The 17,697-nt window shown below is 43.7% G+C and overlaps 1 protein-coding gene across 3 annotated transcripts in view; it reads right to left on the bottom strand.

The window, feature by feature from the left end:
• Positions 1-17,697, bottom strand: part of ANK3 (ankyrin 3) — a 338,705-nt gene that overhangs the window by 248,947 nt on the left and 72,061 nt on the right. The window lies entirely within an intron of this gene.

Genomic DNA, 17,697 nt, shown 5'->3' with positions numbered 1-17,697 from the left:
CAACATTCCAGCTGATCGGTGCTTCTTCTGGGCTCAGCAGAAGCGCCAGGATCAGCGCTGAGCTCCAGCTGGAGCCTGGCGCAGATCCTGGCGCTTCCACTGAGCCGACAGTCCTGAAGAAGCGGTGATCCTGGCGCTCCAGCCATCTCACTCAGGCTTGTGCGGTGTTGCCACCGGTTCAGCTCATTCCCCTCCCCCGCTACCACTTTTCTAGGATGGTCGCGTACCACCTGCCAGGTGCAAATATACCACAGGTGGTACCCGTACCACTGGTTGAAAAGCCTTGGCCTAGGGGAACAGTAGCCATACAGCATTAACCTTGTGAATTCTCAAGCTTCCTCCTTCCATTATATATTCAAGATGGACAGTATTTAATATTTATTTGTCATATATATGTAGGGGTGGGGGTCTATACATATGTTGTATATAGTATGTTTTAGGTGTGTGTCATATATGTGTTCCACTTTGAGAGCAGCAACTAAATTTCATTTTTTGATGTGTGCCATTGTGCCGGTAAAAAATGACAATAAAGGTTATCTTATCTTATCTTATCTTATCTTATTTTATCCTATCCTATCCTATCCTATCTACTATCTTATCTTATCTTATCTTATCTATACTGGTGATTTTGATGCTAGGCTTGGGCCAAATGATGGTGACATTTTTATCTTTTGCTAGAGCAATTATTTTCACCCAATGGTTTATTTCATTTTCAGTTTTGTGTATCAATAAGAGAATCAATTATGAGAATGGTCGGTAACTCAGATGATTCCTAAACTCAATTCAGCAACATTAAAACAGATCTTTAAAAGGCAGGAGGAGAATTAAAAGGGGAATATACATATGATAATGGTACCGGCACAGTTGATTTAATTACTATGTCTCCAAATTACCTTCTTTAAAATTAACACCCACCCAGCAACCATCACTTTTCCCTCACTGTGAAATTGCTTTCTAAGGCTTCAGTACATTGTACTGAACAAACCTGGCTTTGGGTGATTCTCAAATTTAGAGGATCTCGGAAACTAGAGAGGACATTATTTGCAGTTTTCATGGATTTAAAGGCAACATTTGTCTCAAGGTAGGCGTGAGCTTAAATGGACTCCAGAAGATGGTAGAGGACAGGAAGGCCTGGAGGAACGTTGTCCATGGGGTCGCGATGGGTCGGACACGACTTTACAATTAACAACAACAAGAACATTTGTCTCAAGATGCAGGCTCAACCACTGCTTCTATTAATAAGGTCCTGTGAAAGTATTTCATTGCATACTTGACTCTGCAGCTTGTTTTTGCCTCAATTTCTTAAAATAAAAAAAGGGGGGGGGGTTCAGCAAGATGGTGTCGTTGCCTCCTCCCTTCTTTACAACATGTCTATCAATTCTGTAGGTCCAAGCATTGACAACAATAAGATTTCGCTTTCCAAAGCTGGCCATCCACCCTGCTTCAGTTCTTCCATATTTTGATGTAATCCCTGCATCTAAGTTCAATGATCAAGCACCTGCCATTTGCTGCGTAGAGTACCCTCAAGCCACGTATTGCTCCAAAGCAAAGTTATGATTTTATCGCAAGCTTTCAAGCTTTCATAGAGACTGCCAGAAGATTAATGGCGTCGGTCCAGAACAAAGTGAAGCGTTTACGTATTTGGAGTTACGGCTCAATCTTCTGCTGTTTGGGAAGAGAGGACAAAAATAGGTCACCGATGCTATTCTGTGTCTTGCTAGCAGCCAGGTGTGCCCTTCTGTTCCTGCCACCCCTCATTTGTTGAAAGATAAGGCGATCGGCCTCCTGTTCGCAGATATTCCTTGCCTTTGTGGAGGCAGACGTTATCCCAAGGCAAGCCACAGCTTTGTCATCCATCAAGGGCAGGTTATTCTCTGTCAAAACAACCCCTGGAGGCGTCACATTTGTGACAGCAGCAGCCAGCTGTATGGTTTCCCCTAGAGCAGGGGTGTCAAACTCAATTTCATTGAGGGCCGCATCAGCATTGCGGTTGCCCTCAGGAGGGCGGGTGAGTGTGGCCAGGGCGGGTGCGGCCTACTGGGTGGGCGTGGATGGAGTGGGTGTGGTTTCGGCAGGCAGCGGGGCGCTCTCCTCACAGCGCCAAGAGCTGAGCCGGGCGGTGCGAATCTGATGAGAAGTGCAATGCTGCCTAGCCCCCAGCCTGCCCAGTTTCAGCAAGCAACAAGGTACAAAGCTGGTGAGCTTCGCACTGCCCAGCTCAACCTCTTGGCGCTGTGAGGAGAGCGCCCCGCTGCCTGCCAAAACCGGGCAGGCTGGGGGCTGGGCAGCGTCGTGCTACTTTTTGGATTTGCGCCGCCCGGCTCAGCCTCTTGGTGCTGTGAGGAGAGCGCCCCGCTGCCTGCCGAAACCCCTCCCCCAGAGCCCATCAAGCTGGATATGTGAAGTAGGTGAGGGCCATTTGCTGGCCACTTCCAGGCGATGGTGCATTTCTTCATTCCTCACAAAGGGTGACACCTCCCAGGGGGTGGGGCCGACGCGGCAGGGGCCGGTTCCTCGCTGTTTCCAGACGGCCTTGTGGAGCTAAGACTGAATGCGTTTCAGCATAGATGGCCACCACAAAATTGTACATTGGCTCCTGGCTGGCCTGGGCCAGGGCCAAGGCAGTGGGGACCGTTCCCTCACTGTTTCCAGGATGGCTTCGCGGGCCACATGAAACCACTTTGCAGGCTGGATCCAGCTCCTGGGCCTTGTGTTTGACAGGTCTGTCCTAGAGGCAAAAGAGAGCTTGCCGCTGACACACAACAGGTGCAGAACTTCCCAGATATGCTTTGGGCATATAAATGACTTTGCCTTTGCCAGTCAGTAGGAACTGAAGAAGCCAAAGAATACTAAAAAGAAGTCAACGTGGGCTTCTCAGATTACACAAAGGCCTTTGATCTCTGACAGTTTTCACTAGGTCAAACTGCGGAATAGCCTTAGGAAAATGGGAATCCCAGCACATCTCTTGGAAAAATGTATAGCCTCCTACACAAAGGGAAGGTAAGCACAACCTGCATAGAGCATGAAGAAATGTACTTTCCCTTTACCTCAACTTACACGCAGAATATATTGCAGATTGAGGGAAACTGGATTGAAAGAAGTTTCAAAACTGGAGGAAGAAAATCAATAACCTGCGCTAGGCTGATGACACTACTCTGAATATGCAAATAATCCGAGCCCTGGTGGAACAGTACTTAGAATGCAGTATTGCAGGCTAACTCTGCCCACAGCCAGCAGTTCAGTCTTGACTGGCTCAAGGTTGATTCAGCCTTCCATCCTTCCGAGGTCAGTAAAATGAGGACCTAGATTGTTGGGGGCAATAGGCTGCCTCTGTAAACCGCTTAGATAGGGCTGAAAAGCACTATGAAGCGATATATAAGTCTAAGTGCTATTGCTAATCTACATCCTCTAGAACAGGGCTTTTCAACCAGTGGTACGGGTACCACCTGTGGTACATTGGCACCTGGCAGGTTGTACGCAACCATCCTCAAACAGTGGTATTGGGGTAGAGGAATGAGCTGAACTGGTGGCAGCACTGCACAAGCCTGAGTGAGAGATGGCTGGAGGTGCAGGGCTGTCAGGGCTCAGCGGAAGCGCCAGGATCAGTGCTGCTTTCCAGCTGATCAGTGCTTCTTCGGGGCTGTCAGGGCTCAGCAGAAGCGCCAGGATCAGCGCCAGGCTCCAGCTGGAGCTCGCCGCTGATCCTGGTGCTTCTGCTGAGCCCTGAAGAAGCACCGATCAGCTGGAAAGCAGCACTGATCCTGGCACTTCTGCTGAGCCTTGAAGAAGTACCAATCAGCTAGAATGTTGCAGCATCTCCAGGGTATTGTGACTTACATTCAGATGCTTGGCAACTGATTCATATTTATGACGGTCACAGTGTCCCAGGGTCATGTCAAGTGACCAAAACCTGCTGCAACCACCCAGCAGACGGGGGGAATAAAAACCAAACACCCACCCCACCCCACCCCCGCTGCCAATCCTCAACAGAAATGCTCACAACAATGAAAACCTCGGACAGGAGGAAGAGTGCTGCAGGGCAGGCAGGCAGGTATCTTGCTCAGCTGTGGCTTGGGGGGGGCACTTTTTTCAGTGCCATTGTAACTTCAAACAGTCACTAAGCGAACTGTTGTAAGTCGAGGACTACCTGTACTTTATCACTTTTTTCCTTTTTGGGGGGGGGTCATCAAGTTTTTGACACCTTGCTGGGCAACTGGTGGTACTTGGATATTGCCATATCCTAAAAGTGACACAATGGATGAAAAGGTTGAAAAGCCCTGATCTAGAAAGTCAGGGAATGGGGGGGGGGGAATGGTACTATAATTAAATATAAAGAAGAGCAACCTACTGACAACTGATAGAAAAACCAGCCTTAACATTGACAATGAAGATAGCGAAGGGGTAAATAGTCCCAAAGGTGCTTTTTCAAGAGACAGTTGGACTCTCTTGTTTTTCTTTGAAGATACTTCGCTTCTCATCCAAGAAGCTTCTTCAGTTGAAGAAGCGAAACCTCTTCAAAGAAAAAAAAGAAAGTCCAACTGCCTCTTGAAAAAGCAGCTTTGGGACTATTTACCCCTTCGCTATCTTCATTGTCAATTTTAAGGCTGGTTTTTGTATCAGTTGTCAGTAGGTTGCTCTTCTTTATATTTAATTATAGTACCATTCTCCCCCCCCCCATTCCTTGACTTTCTAGATCAGGGCTTTTCAACCTTTTCACCAATTGTGCCATTTTTAGCACCTTTGGGACAACCTGGATGACTGAACATCTCCATAGAGCAGTGGTTCTCAACCTGTGGGTCGGGACCCCATTTGGGGTCAGACGACCATTTCATGGGGGTTGCCAAACAATGCAGTCCACCATTTCCCCTCCCCCTTTTCCTTAGCAAAGTATTAATACCATTTTACAAGGCCTTGGTAAGGCCACACTTGGAATACTGCATCCAGTTTTGGTCACCATGATGTAAAAAAGATGTTGAGACTCTAGAAAGAGTACAGAGAAGAGCAACAAAGATGATTAGGGGACTGGAGACTAAAACATATAAGGAAAGGCTGCTGGAATTGGGTATGTCTAGTTTAAAGAAGAGAAGGATGAGGAGGGACATGATAGCAATGTTCCAATATCTCAGGGGCTGACCCAAAGAAGAGGGAGTCAAGCTATTCTCCAAAGGACCTGAAGGCAGGACAAGAAGCAACGGGTGGAAAATAATCAAGGAGAGAAGCAACCTAGAACTAAGGAGAAACTTCCTGACAGTTAGAAGAATTAACCAGTGGAACAACCTGCCTCCAGAAGCAATGAATGCTCCAACACTGGAAGTTTTTAAGAAGAGACCGGACGGCCATTTGTCCGAAATGGTATAGGGTTTCCTGCCTGAGCAGGGGGTTGGACTAGATGACCTCCAAGGTCCCTTCCAAATTATTATTATTAATATTAATATTATTATTATTCAGGAAAGAATAAAAGAAAGAGAAAAAGAAAATAAGCAACAGCAAGATGGACGGACTCCATTACAACACTGTTGGGTGCCCCACTGGAAGATCTGAAAGACCAGGTGGAGAAGAAATCATCCTGGGGGGGGGGAAATCTATCTGTATATTAGCTAAGAGTAGAAACCAACTTGAAGGCACATAATATCGTTGAATATAAAGCCGCTTCCAATGTTCCCGTCTTGTCAGAAAACGTATCTGACAGTTGCAGCTTCCACGGAAACCCTGTCTAGCAAGTGTGGGCTCCCAAGGAATTCAATTTGACAGTTATTTTACAAGAAATTCAGTTTGCTAGACCATCATTATCACATGCCCCCTCCTTGCAAAATGCTGGAGTTTTGAGAAACAGAAGGCAGTCGGAGACAAGCACAATTTCCGCAGCAGACAATTTCTTCATCCAACAGGATGAAGGGGGGAAGGCCTTCTCACTTGCTGCCCCCCCCATTTCTGGATCAGAATTCCCCCAGAAGTTAGATCTAATTAGATCCTCATCCTCCTGCCGAAGAGCCATAAAAACATGGCTTTACGAGGATCCCTCCATGATTTGAGTTATTGTCTCGTTCCTCCTTGTGGAGGAACATCTAGATCAGTGGTTCTCAACCTGTGGGTCGGGACCCCATTTGGGGTCGAACGACCATTTCACGGGGGTCGCCAAACAACGCAGTCCGCCATTTTTTCCCCCTTTTCCTTAGCTGTGCTACTCCCTTTTATTCTATTGGCTTTTGAAAGCCAATAGAATAGACTCTCTTGAATAGAGTCTAATTCTATTGGCTTTCAAAAGCCAATAGGAATTGTCCAGGCTGTCTCTGCCCTGCTGAGCCTGCCCAAAGTCCCATTCTGCAAACGGTGCTGCACCAGTTGAGTAGTCCTCGACTTACGACCGGTTGAGTAGTCCTCGACTTATGACCGATTGGGGGTCGCGGCATTAAAAAGGTTGAAAACCACTGATCTAGATGTAAGTTGTGCTTTCACCAACATCCATTTGAGATTATATACTTCTAGGCATCTCATATTATCCAACTATTGTATCAGATAGGTATGTCGCTCTGTGTCAGGTACGACAAGCTCACTATAAGCACAAGAAGAAAGAAAGGAAATAATAAACTGGGACAGAACTGGGTCAACTTCACGAGATGTCTACTTTGTCTCACTAAATATTCAATCATTAATAGCCAATTATTAAATGCATATAACTAAAGCCATCTTCAGTTTTAAGAATGCCAGTTAACTGTAATTCATACTTTTTAACATGTTTTGAAGGGAATCAAGAAGTAGCACCACCAGTGGGCTCTAATTTCCCATGGTAGGAATCAGAAAGATGGTTTTTTGTATACTTCTCAGTGGCAAAAGAGGATGCCTTGAAGGCATAAATCTGCAGCTGATGCCAAATGGAGCTTTACTGCCAGTGAGTAAATGTACTTGTAATGACTCCCCCCACCTTCCTGAGGCTTCCTCAGATACTCTCCAGATGTCAGCTCGGTGGATGAACCAGTTCCAGGCACATCTGGAGGGGAGTTGATCAATGGCTCCAAGCTGTCATTGAGAGGTATTTGGCTGAAGCACAGCTGCAGCAGGACAGCCCTGAGGCTTCAGTTGGGCAAAGCATGCAGCAGCAGCTGGTCAGGGATGAGGAAGAAGAACTGCTTTCTACACCTGATCCAAGAACACGTAGGGCAGAGAAAAGGCAGGAACAGCAAAGGCCAGCCTGATTCTCTCTCGTCCCCTTCTTCTCTTGCCCTCCATCTTTCCCAGCATCAGGCTCTTCTCCAGTGAGTCCTTCCTTCTCATTAGGTGACCAAAGTACTTGAGTTTCAACTTCAGGATCTGGTCTTCTAAATAGCAGTCGGGGTTGATCTCCTCTAGGACTGACCGGTTTGATCACCTTGCAGTCCAGCACCATAGTTCAAAGGCCTCCATTCTTTGGCGCTCAGCCTTTCTTTTGGTCCAACTTTCACAGCCATACATTGATCTGAATGTTAGGAAGTTTTAATATTATTCGGTGAAAAAAGATACATTTTATTTGGACTCTAAGTCAAGGCTCATTAGACTCCATTCAGTAAAGGAGTCAACTGAGCAAGTTGCATCAACCATCAAGATGAAGGGGTGGACTTGTTCTCCATATGCATGCAAAAATGCCCTTCCTGTTATTTTAAAAGCCTGCATTATCTATGTGTTCTGTTAATGATTCCCACAAGTGGGGAAAGTGTTATTTTTAACCGACTCTTACAAAATCAAAGTAACAGAGTCAGTTTGCATCCTGATCACTGTCAATACAATTCAGCAGCAAGTGTGCCTTAAAGCGCAGTTATGAAAAAAAATGGACTTTATTACAAAATATGTGACTATTTTGGCTGTACGGTAAAATCCAGCAAGGATATTAGACTGGTATCATTTTAAAATTATGATTTCAGAATATGTTAATAACATACCAATTATTTCATTGGTATAAACTATGCAAGGTTCTTATTGCTTCCCTACTTTCAAACATCCATGAAAGTGAGGAATTATAAATTATAATTATTTTGTTGTTGTTACTGTCAACGCTGCTCACATTGGATGTTCTTGCTTTGACAACATATGGAGATGCAGTCTTTTTCTTTTTCATGCTTTACTCTTAGAATTAGGTGATACTGGGGGGGGGAGGAGGAAGATGATGGGAGTTAGTTAGACATAACAATATTGTAATAGTGTGTGAACTCAGGGCTTTTGAAATAAGAGATGATAAGAAATGGCGGGTTGGAGTAAAGGAGGGAAAGCCTGCATTTCAAACTAATTGGAGAATGCGCTTTATGACTGTTAATTAGAGGAGGGAATTGTGTTTGATACTGTGTGCCCAGGGGAGGGGAATTCAGATTTTGGCTTCGACTATTTACGTGCCAATGCTATGCTGCTCGAATATTCTTTAAGGTAAACAATGCCTCGAAGTTCTTTGAAGAGTTTCATCTGTCAGAACCATGACAGTTACATTTCTATTCTACCTTTTCTCAAACAGCTCCATCTAGCTATTTTGTCTGGGGCTAGCCAGTCTAGGCTGGAAAAATGTGGGCAACCACCAGATGGCAGCTCCATTACCATTTTCTAGATCTCTTTTGTGACATCTGATGAAAAACAACATCCAGTATCTCCAATTCCTGAACAAGATGCCCCTTGCTAACTGCATCCTGCCTCTTTCTCAACTAAGAGACAAAACTCTGAGTCCAATTCTTCTTCAAGACAAGTTTGTTTTCCTTCTTCCCCATCTGAACAGGACTACAGGACCCTTTGGAGATGTGGAGAACTCATGTGTGAGACAGAACATCATGAATCAGCCATCTCATCAGAGGTGATAAAATTATCTAACTTTTTAGAACTGGTAAGCTTTGGGTGTTCACAGGAATCCTTTTTACCTTGTTCTGTTTGAGTCAGTTTCAAACACAGTCTAGTAATCCCCTTTTGCTAAGGTTTTACTTTATTTATAAACTGCACATGAGAAGCATTTAGCAGGACAATATTAGGAGCATAATTAATTTATTTCAGAGATGTGTAAGATTTAAATAAACCAATCTGTGTTTACGCTCGTAGAGGCCTACGTTTGAAACTGCCAAAGATTATAAATACATCATTCATCTTCAGTGTCTTCATTAGATTTTGCATTTTCCCCTAGGCCTTTAAAATTAACGTATTAAACTAGGAGCCGTGGGGGCGCAGTGGTTGGAATGCAGTATTGCAGGCTAATTCTGCTGACTGCCAGGGGTTCAATCGTCACCAACTCAAGGTTGACTCAGCCTTCCATCCTTCCGAGGTCGATAAAATGAGGACCCAGATTGTTGAGGGCAAATATGCTGACTCTGTAAACTGCTTAGAGAGGGCTGTAAAGCTCTGTAAAGTGGTATATAAGTCTAAGCGCTATTTGGGGGCATTTCCACCCATCCATAAAGGGCTTGGCCCCTTTTCTGAGAGAAAGTTTCTTCCCCTCCATGTTTACCTCTGGAAGATTAAAGAGAGAGAGAGAGAGAGAGAGAGAGAGAGAGCAATGTTCCAATATCTCAGGGGCTGCCCCAAAGAAGAGGGAGTCAAGCTATGCTCCAAGGTGCCTGAGGGCAGGACAAGAAGCAATGGATGGAAACTAATCAAGGAAAGAAGCAACCTAGAACTAAGGAGAAACTTCCTGACAGTTAGAACAATTAACCAGTGGAACAACCTGCTTCCAGAAGCAGTGAATGCTCCAACACTGGAGGTTTTTAAGAAGAGACTGGACAGCCATTTGTCCGAAATGGTGTAGCCTGAGCACAGGGTTGGACTCGATGACCTCCAAGGTCCCTTCCAATTTTTTATTATTATTATTATTATTATTGAAAGAAAACAATATTTTCCTCATTTTGAGTTAGTCAGCTACAGTATACAAAAGTGAATCAGAAATGCCATCTTAATTATATAATATGAAATTTCCATATTTGGTTTTGCATACAAGGTCACTAAAAGTCAAACAACCTTGTTAAAGAAAGTTAATCCTTTGTTAGATCTTTTCTTAATGGAAAAGGAAAGTGTTAAGAAGTAAAGCAACTGAAATATTTTTTTAAAAAAAAAAACATAGATATGCATGATAAATAATAGTGTCCATGAAGTCCTAAAAATCTTTGCCTCTTTTACTGCCTAAACAGAGTTGGCTCTTTTATGAGATGAAGTGAAACTTTCCCCTTGGACAGAAAATTTGAGACTTTTTAAAAAGAAAAGCAATTCTTTTAATTTTGGAATTTCTGATTATTTTTGTTTCATTTTTTCTAAAAAAAAATACCTCACTATGAGAAAGGAAAACTAATTATTCTTTGATCTGGCTGCAGATGTTATTGAAATGTTATAAAACTCCTTTGTGCAGACCTGCTTACAATCAAGAGTAACATTATTTGAGTCTTCTTTAACCAGATTTATTGAAAGCAAAAAAGGCATAAAAACATGGCATAAAACTTGGATAATGATGTTTTCTTTAGCACACACATAGATTTAACTCTAAGGGTTGTTTTTTTTTTAGCCATCTTGAGCCTGTTGCTAATTGCCTGTTGATGCCTTGGGGAAATGACTACTAGTCTAGATGAAAGAAGAAGTTGCAGATGTTTTGTGCTTGAATTGATGTTTTGCAAAGTCCATTTTTCCAGGTAAAGATAAAAGGAGATGAGGAGAAAATTAAGCTATAGTATTATTTTTCCAGGCAACATGTAAAGCACCTCCTCACCTTTTTTTTTCCTGACCCACCAACATACAATAGTACTGGTAATTAAGAATAGCAATTTCCACACATTAGAAAAAAAAAGAGATCAAAAAGGGATTATATAGCTTCTCTCTCCACTTTTAGCATTTACTTAATGGTATCCTGGATTTTCTCAACCAAGCAGCTTCCAAAATGCACGGACCACAATTCCCATCATTCCTGCATCATGGCTAAGGAAGATGACAGCGCCAGTCCCAATTTGGGATGCACCAGATTCGGGAGGCTGTCCTCAAGCATTCTTAACAACCCAATGTTCTTTCAGCAATAACACATTTGGATATTGGGAGTGAAAAATGACATAATGCCATTCTGAGCTCACCCAGATATATCGCTGTCCCTCCTAGGAGCCAAGCTTACCACTCAACCAAAAACAAAGACTTACAGATATTCTATAATGGAAACACTCCTGTTTTTTCTTGGATTATAAATATTTCAAGACAAAGACAAATCCACCAGCAAAAAGGGAATGTTCTCATTTGCCTTCAGCCTTCCTCTCTGCCTATTTATCCCTAAGAAATCAATGTACCACGTGACGCGTCTCAGGAATCATTGAAAAACTTTTTTTTTAAAAAAAAAAATTAAGTCTTTGGAATTCTGTTTCAGTGGGATAATTTTCTCCTTTCAATATAGAAAAGGGCTTGCTCTTTTCCAGCTGTTGGGAGTTCTGTATATGTCCAGGACTGGTATCCAGATGGACAACCAGTTACGTATCCTCTGCAGACATATGCACTGCACTGCACTGCACGCACACACACACACAAGCTCAGACCCCAAATCATCATATGGGTAACCCAAATTCCATGAGCAACAAAGTAGAGTTCTAATGAAGTGAACTATCCAAAATTAAAGAAGAAAAGCAAATTTGCCTTAGGGCTACTCTTTCTATCTGGGGAGGAACAAGGAGTTATTCCAGGCTGTGACATTGCCCCATTGATTCTCTCCCATTAAGACATTTTTTCTCCGGGCTCCTGGGACTGTGGAAGTTTAGTCTGTGTTTCCAAATATCACTTTGCAAACAAGGATCTGGAAAGTTTCAGAAGCCTGATATGAACAATTGCCTGGTTTATCTCCTCAAGTTGAATTTCAGCCTTTCCCAATCTGGTGCTCTCCAGAAGCGATGGGTTGCAGCTTCATTGCCCATAAGGGGTAGGGGAAGCTGGCAATTGCAGGCCATGTTTCCAGAGCACATGGACTGGGAAAGGCTGCTTTAACGCATCCTTTTTTTTTTTCACTTGCATTAAGGCACTCCCACCAGACCAGCAGCCTGTCCTTTAGGAAAGAACATTGTGTCTCAAGCACTGTAACCATGATTTAACTAGAATGCAGGGAGCAATTATTATGTTGCAGAGATACAGAAATGGATCTGAATAGCTGTCATTTGCCAAGATGCCTGCATCTGATCTTCTACGGTCCCATTAGTGCTGAGCAAGTGCACAACTCTGTCATATTTCTCAAAAAAAAGGGGGGGGGGAGATGGAGAGACAGAGAGAGAAAGATGGAGAGAGAGAAAGAGAGAGTTTTTATAAGGAGCTGTTAGCCATTTGTCTGAAATGGTATAGGGTTTCCTGCCTGAGCAGGGATTTGAACTAATGACCTCCACGGTCCCTTCCAACTTTATTATTATTGTTATTATTTTGTTATTGTTATTGTTATTAATGCATTCCATGTGAAACAATACAAAACCATTTCTATGTAAAGCAGATAATTGGGATAACAGATAAAATTTATTAATCTGAGACGGCAAAATTGCATGTTGACCTCATGTACTCTTGCCTCAGAATAATCTTAAAAGAAAGAGTTGTCTAGTGAAACTGCTCTATCAAGATGATTCAATAAAAGAGCTACAGATACATCTCCTTAAAGCAGATGAACATGTAATTCTTTATATCTGATCCAATTCCTTGTCATTTCTGACCAGACAGTAAGAGATCGTTAGGTTTTTTTTCTCTCAGTAAAACTGTTGTCCTGATTTGATTTGAGGGCTAATAAATGAATTGTTTGAAAGAATCCCCAAAGGAACACTCCATCTCATGGTCTTCAGAACATCAAGTCACAGAAGAAATGTAGGGAAGAGTCAATGAGCTCTGTGTTTCTCACAACATTTCAATTGTCTGGGTAAACAAATCTGACCTCAATGTTTCATAGCAGTGATTCTCAACCGGAACAAGTTGAAGATGTGTGGAGTTCAACACCCAGATTCTGGGACTTGAAGCCCACTCATCTTCAACTTGCTAAGATTGAAAAACACTGTTTTATGGACTCTGACCTGTGAGAGCCCCTGCCTTCCTTGGCTGTCCATCCTCAAAGGAAAGGGCCTTAGTTTGTCACCATTTCGGATGCTACCCTACAGCAAGAGCTGACTACTTCTCACACACACACACACACACACACACACACACACACACACACACACACGCAGGGAAGCAGCAATGAGGCTCTGAAGCATGTATGTAATACTGCAGATGACTGCTAGATGGCAGCAGAACGTTTAGAATTGTCCCTAGCTCTTTGCTGCCCCCTGTAGGCATCCAGTTATGGTAGGTATCCAAAATGGAACGGAAGAGCCTAAATCCAGGAACAGGAGCCTAATGTTCAGGCAGAAAAAATAAAATAAAATGTTCATTTTCTGTCCCTTTTTATTCCCTCCCAAGAGGAGAAGGTACGCTATTTATCTTAAGTGCGGGCTGTTGCTAAAAATGACAGCTGCCACATTGAGTCTTCCTTCTCCTCCAAGACCTGCTGGGTGGTGGCCAGCCCTTCTCGAAACGACAGCCCTTCTCCTCCCCAAGGGAGGTCTTCCTTGGAGCATCAGTGCAGCTGCCAAAAAGGCCAACACAGTGTTAGGCTGCATTAACAGAGGGATAGAATCAAGATCACATGAAGTGTTAATACCACTTTACAATGCCTTGGTAAGGCCACACTTGGAATACTGCATCCAGTTTTGGTCGCCACGATGTAAAAAAGATGCTGAGACTCTAGAAAGAATACAGAGAAGAGCAACAAGGATGATCAGGGGACTGGAGGCTAAAACATACGAGGAACGGTTGCTGGAATTGAGTATGTCTAGTTTAACAAAGAGAAGGACGAGGGGGGACATGATAGCAGTCTTCCAATATCTCAGGGGCTGCCCCAAAGAAGAGGCAGTCAAGCTATTCTCCAAAGCGCCTGAAGGCAGGACAAGAAGCAATGGATGGAAACTGATCAAGGAGAGAAGCATTCTAGAACTAAGGAGAAACTTCTGACAGAACAATTAACCAGTGGAACAACCTGCCTCCAGAAGTGGTGAATGCTCCAACACTGGAAGTTTTTAAGAAGAGACTGGACAGCCATTTGTCCGAAATGGTATAGGGTTTCCTGCCTGAGCAGGGAGTTGGACTAGATGACCTCCAAGCTCCCTTCCAACTTCATTATTATTGTTATGGATTATTGCATAGTCAGCCAGATGTTCAGACTGGATTTGGCATTTTGTCTACCTATCGAGTCCTTACCCAGGACCTGGGATAGGCAGATGTGGATGTTTGATGGTATTACAGATATCGTCGCAGGATGGAAGCAGTTCCTAGTAAGGCCGCCTTTTGAAATTGACTAATAGTGAATTTGTCAATGCCAATGGTGTTCAAGTGGTGCTCCAGTTGTTTTGGAACTGCACCCAAGGAGCCTATCACTATTGGTATTACCCTTGCTTGCTTTTGCCACAGTCTTTCTATTTCTATTTGTAGGTCTTTGTATTTTGTTATCTTCTCCAATTCTTTCTCTTCTATTCTGCTATCTCCAGGCACTGCCACGTCCACTATCCAGACTTTTTTGTCTTTCTTATTGACAATTGTTAAGTCTGGCGTGTTATGTTGCAAGTGCTTGTCTGTTTGAATTCTGAAGTCGCAGACCAGTTTAATTTTATCATTTTCTATGACTTTCTCTATTTTATGATCCCACCAGTTCTTGCTTACAGGCAAATGTTATTTTTTGCAGATCTTTCAATGCACCATTGTTGCTACTTTGTCATGCCGCTGCTTGTAGTCAGTCTGTGCGATCTTCTTGCAAAAGCTTTATTATTATTATTATTATTATTAGTAGTAGTAGTAGTAGTAGTAGTATAGGATTGCACAGCAGACTCAGGATCTCGTTCAGCCGAGTGGCCCTTTATGCAAAGGGACTGAGGCTGCTCCCTTCAGAAACACAATTTAGCTGTGAAATAAGCAAAAGTACCCCTCCCCCTTGACTGGAAGGTGCATCTGACACACCACATTGGATGGCGCTGAGGGAAAAGCCAAACACTTTGTTCCATGCAAGAAATAAATGGCCAGGAGATTTAAATCTGAATCTGTTTAAAACGCCCAAATGTCCCTCCTTGATAAGGGTTGCAGTCAATGAACATAGCTATCAGCCAACCGCATGCCGCTTTAGCTGAAAGAGGGCAACCCTCTTCCTTGCCACGCCCGTAATCCCTGGTAGAAAATGATCACAAGGTTTCCATGGTTACTTAGCACAGAAAACAGCTGCCGTTTGGTTTTTTTTTAATTAACACTGACAGAAATAGGAAGCCTTCCGACGTGCTTGAGACCCTCCATCAACACCTGCTCTGAAATCATTGCCGTTTATGCCCAGTCATACAAACGCTTTAAAAATATCTAAACAGATTTTTCTGTTTAATTAAAAACACAACGCTCCCCAACACAAACTTTTCAATCTGTGCCAATACACGAGGTGTAAACGCCTCTCTGCAATGGAAAACCCAATGAAAACCCTAACCCTCACCCTAACCCAGGGGTAGGCAATCTTGTCTCTTTTATGACTCGTGGACTTCAACTCCCAGAATTCCTGAGCCAGCCATGCTGAGGGGAAAGGGAGAGTTTCCAAGCTGAGCCACGCTTGCTCAGGAATTCTGGGAGTTGAAGTCCACGAGTCATAAAGTGGCCTAGGCCTAGGTCAGGGGTAGGCCACCTTGTCTCTTTTATGACTTGTGGACTTCAACTCCCAGAATTCCTGAGCCAGCCATGCTGAGGGGAAAGGGAAAGGTTTCCAAGCTGAGCCATGCTGGCTCAGGAATTCTGGGAGTTGAAGTCCACGAGTCATAAAAGAGCCAAGGTTGCCTACTCCTGCCCTAACCCCTCACCCCAAATAGGACTTTCAAACAAGATCACCACGAGGACCCTCACCCTTCCCTGGCCCATCCAAAGAGTTGGCAGCAGCCATGCACCCAGCAGGGCATGGTCAGACAGGTGATAAAGATTGCATAGCTTTAAGTCTACAGTCCAACCTCTGCCGATGTGTTTTGCCATGGTTGAGGGAAGACGTGTGGCTCTTCTCCCATGTCTATCATTACAACTCAAGGAAGGAGATGAAGCAAGGCAGAATGCACCTATAATTCTCGGAGTCCTAGTGGACAATCACTTAAATAGGAGCCAGCCGTGTGCTGCAGCTGCCAAAAAAGCCAACACAGTGCTAGGCTGCATTAACAGAGGAATAGAATCAAGATCACGTGAAGCGTTAATACCACTTTACAATGCCTTGGTAAAGCCACACTTGAAATACTGCATCCAGTTTTGGTCGCCACGATGTAAAAAAGATGTCGAGACTCTAGAAAGAGTAGAGAGAAGAGCAAGAAAGATGATCAGGGGACTAGAGGCTAAAACATACAAGGAACAGTCGCTGGAATCGGGTATGTCTAGTTTAATAAACAGAAGGACAAGGGGGGACATGATAGCAATGTTCCAATATCTCAGGGGCTGCCACAAAGAAGAGGGAGTCAAGCTATTTTCCAAAGCACCTGAAGGCAGGACAAGAAGCAACCGATGGAAACTAATCAAGGAGAGAAGCAACCTAGAACTAAGGAGAAACTTCCTGACAGTGAGAACAGTTAATCATTGGAACAACCTGCCTCCAGAAGTGGTGAATGCTGCAACACTGGAAGTTTTTAAAAAGAGACTGGACAGCCATTTGTCCAAAATGGTATAGGGTTTCCTGCCTGAGCAGGGGTTTGGACTAGATGACCTCCAAGCTCCCTTCCAACATCATCATCATTATTATTATTATGGATCACCGCACTTTTTTAATACAAAAAAGTCTGGATAGTGGACGTGGCAGTGCCTGGAGACAGCAGAATAGATGAGAAAGAACTGGAGAAGATAACAAAATACAAAGACCTACAAATAGAAATAGAAAGACTGTGGCAAAAGCAAGTAAGGGTAGTATCAATAGTAATAGGCGCCTTGGGTGCAATCCCAAAACAACTGGAGCACCACCATTGGCATTGACAAATTTGCCATTAGTCAATTGCAAAAGGCGGTCTTACTAAGAACTGCTTCCATCCTGCGACGATATATGTAATACCATCGAACATCCACATCTGCCTATCCCAGGTCCTTGGGAAGGACTTGATAGGTAGACAAAATGCCAAATCCATTCTGAACATCTGGCTGACTGTGCGATGATCCGTAATAATAATAATGTTGGAAGGGACCTTGGTGGTCATCGAGTCCAATCCTCTGCTCAGGCAGGAAACCCTACACCATTTCAGACAAATGGCTGTCCAGTCTCTTCTTAAAAACTTCCAGTGTTGGAGCATTCACCGCTTCTGGAGGCAGGTTGTTCCACTGGTTAATTGTTCTCACTGTCAGGAAGTTTCTCCTTAGTTCTAGGTTGCTTCTCTCCTTGATTAGTTTCCATCCTAACTAACCATTTCTTGGTTGACCACTTTGGATCAATTTAAATAGTGCCACCAAAAGCCGTTCCTGCACAAATGGACCTTGGAGGTCTTCGTCAACCTCCATATTTTTAGGTCTGGCTTTGCCTCCTCTCTCATGTTAATCCTTTTTGAGAGTGGGGGTGGAGGGTACCCGTGAAGCTTCCTTACAGTGAAAAATGGGGAAACTCCTTGCAAGAGGATGTAGGAGACAAATTGTTGCAGCCTCCCCATTAAGCTAATTAAGTTGATGCCTTCCAAATGTGTTACAACAAAGGGAAGAAGT

This window comes from Crotalus tigris, unplaced genomic scaffold (genome assembly GCF_016545835.1).
Source record: "Crotalus tigris isolate CLP2741 ecotype Arizona unplaced genomic scaffold, ASM1654583v1 scf7180000017598.18339901613:2243638, whole genome shotgun sequence".
Taxonomy (NCBI): Eukaryota; Metazoa; Chordata; class Lepidosauria; order Squamata; family Viperidae; genus Crotalus; species Crotalus tigris.
The sequence above is the reverse complement of the archived record's forward strand: the minus strand, read 5'-3'. Positions and strand labels throughout refer to the sequence as shown.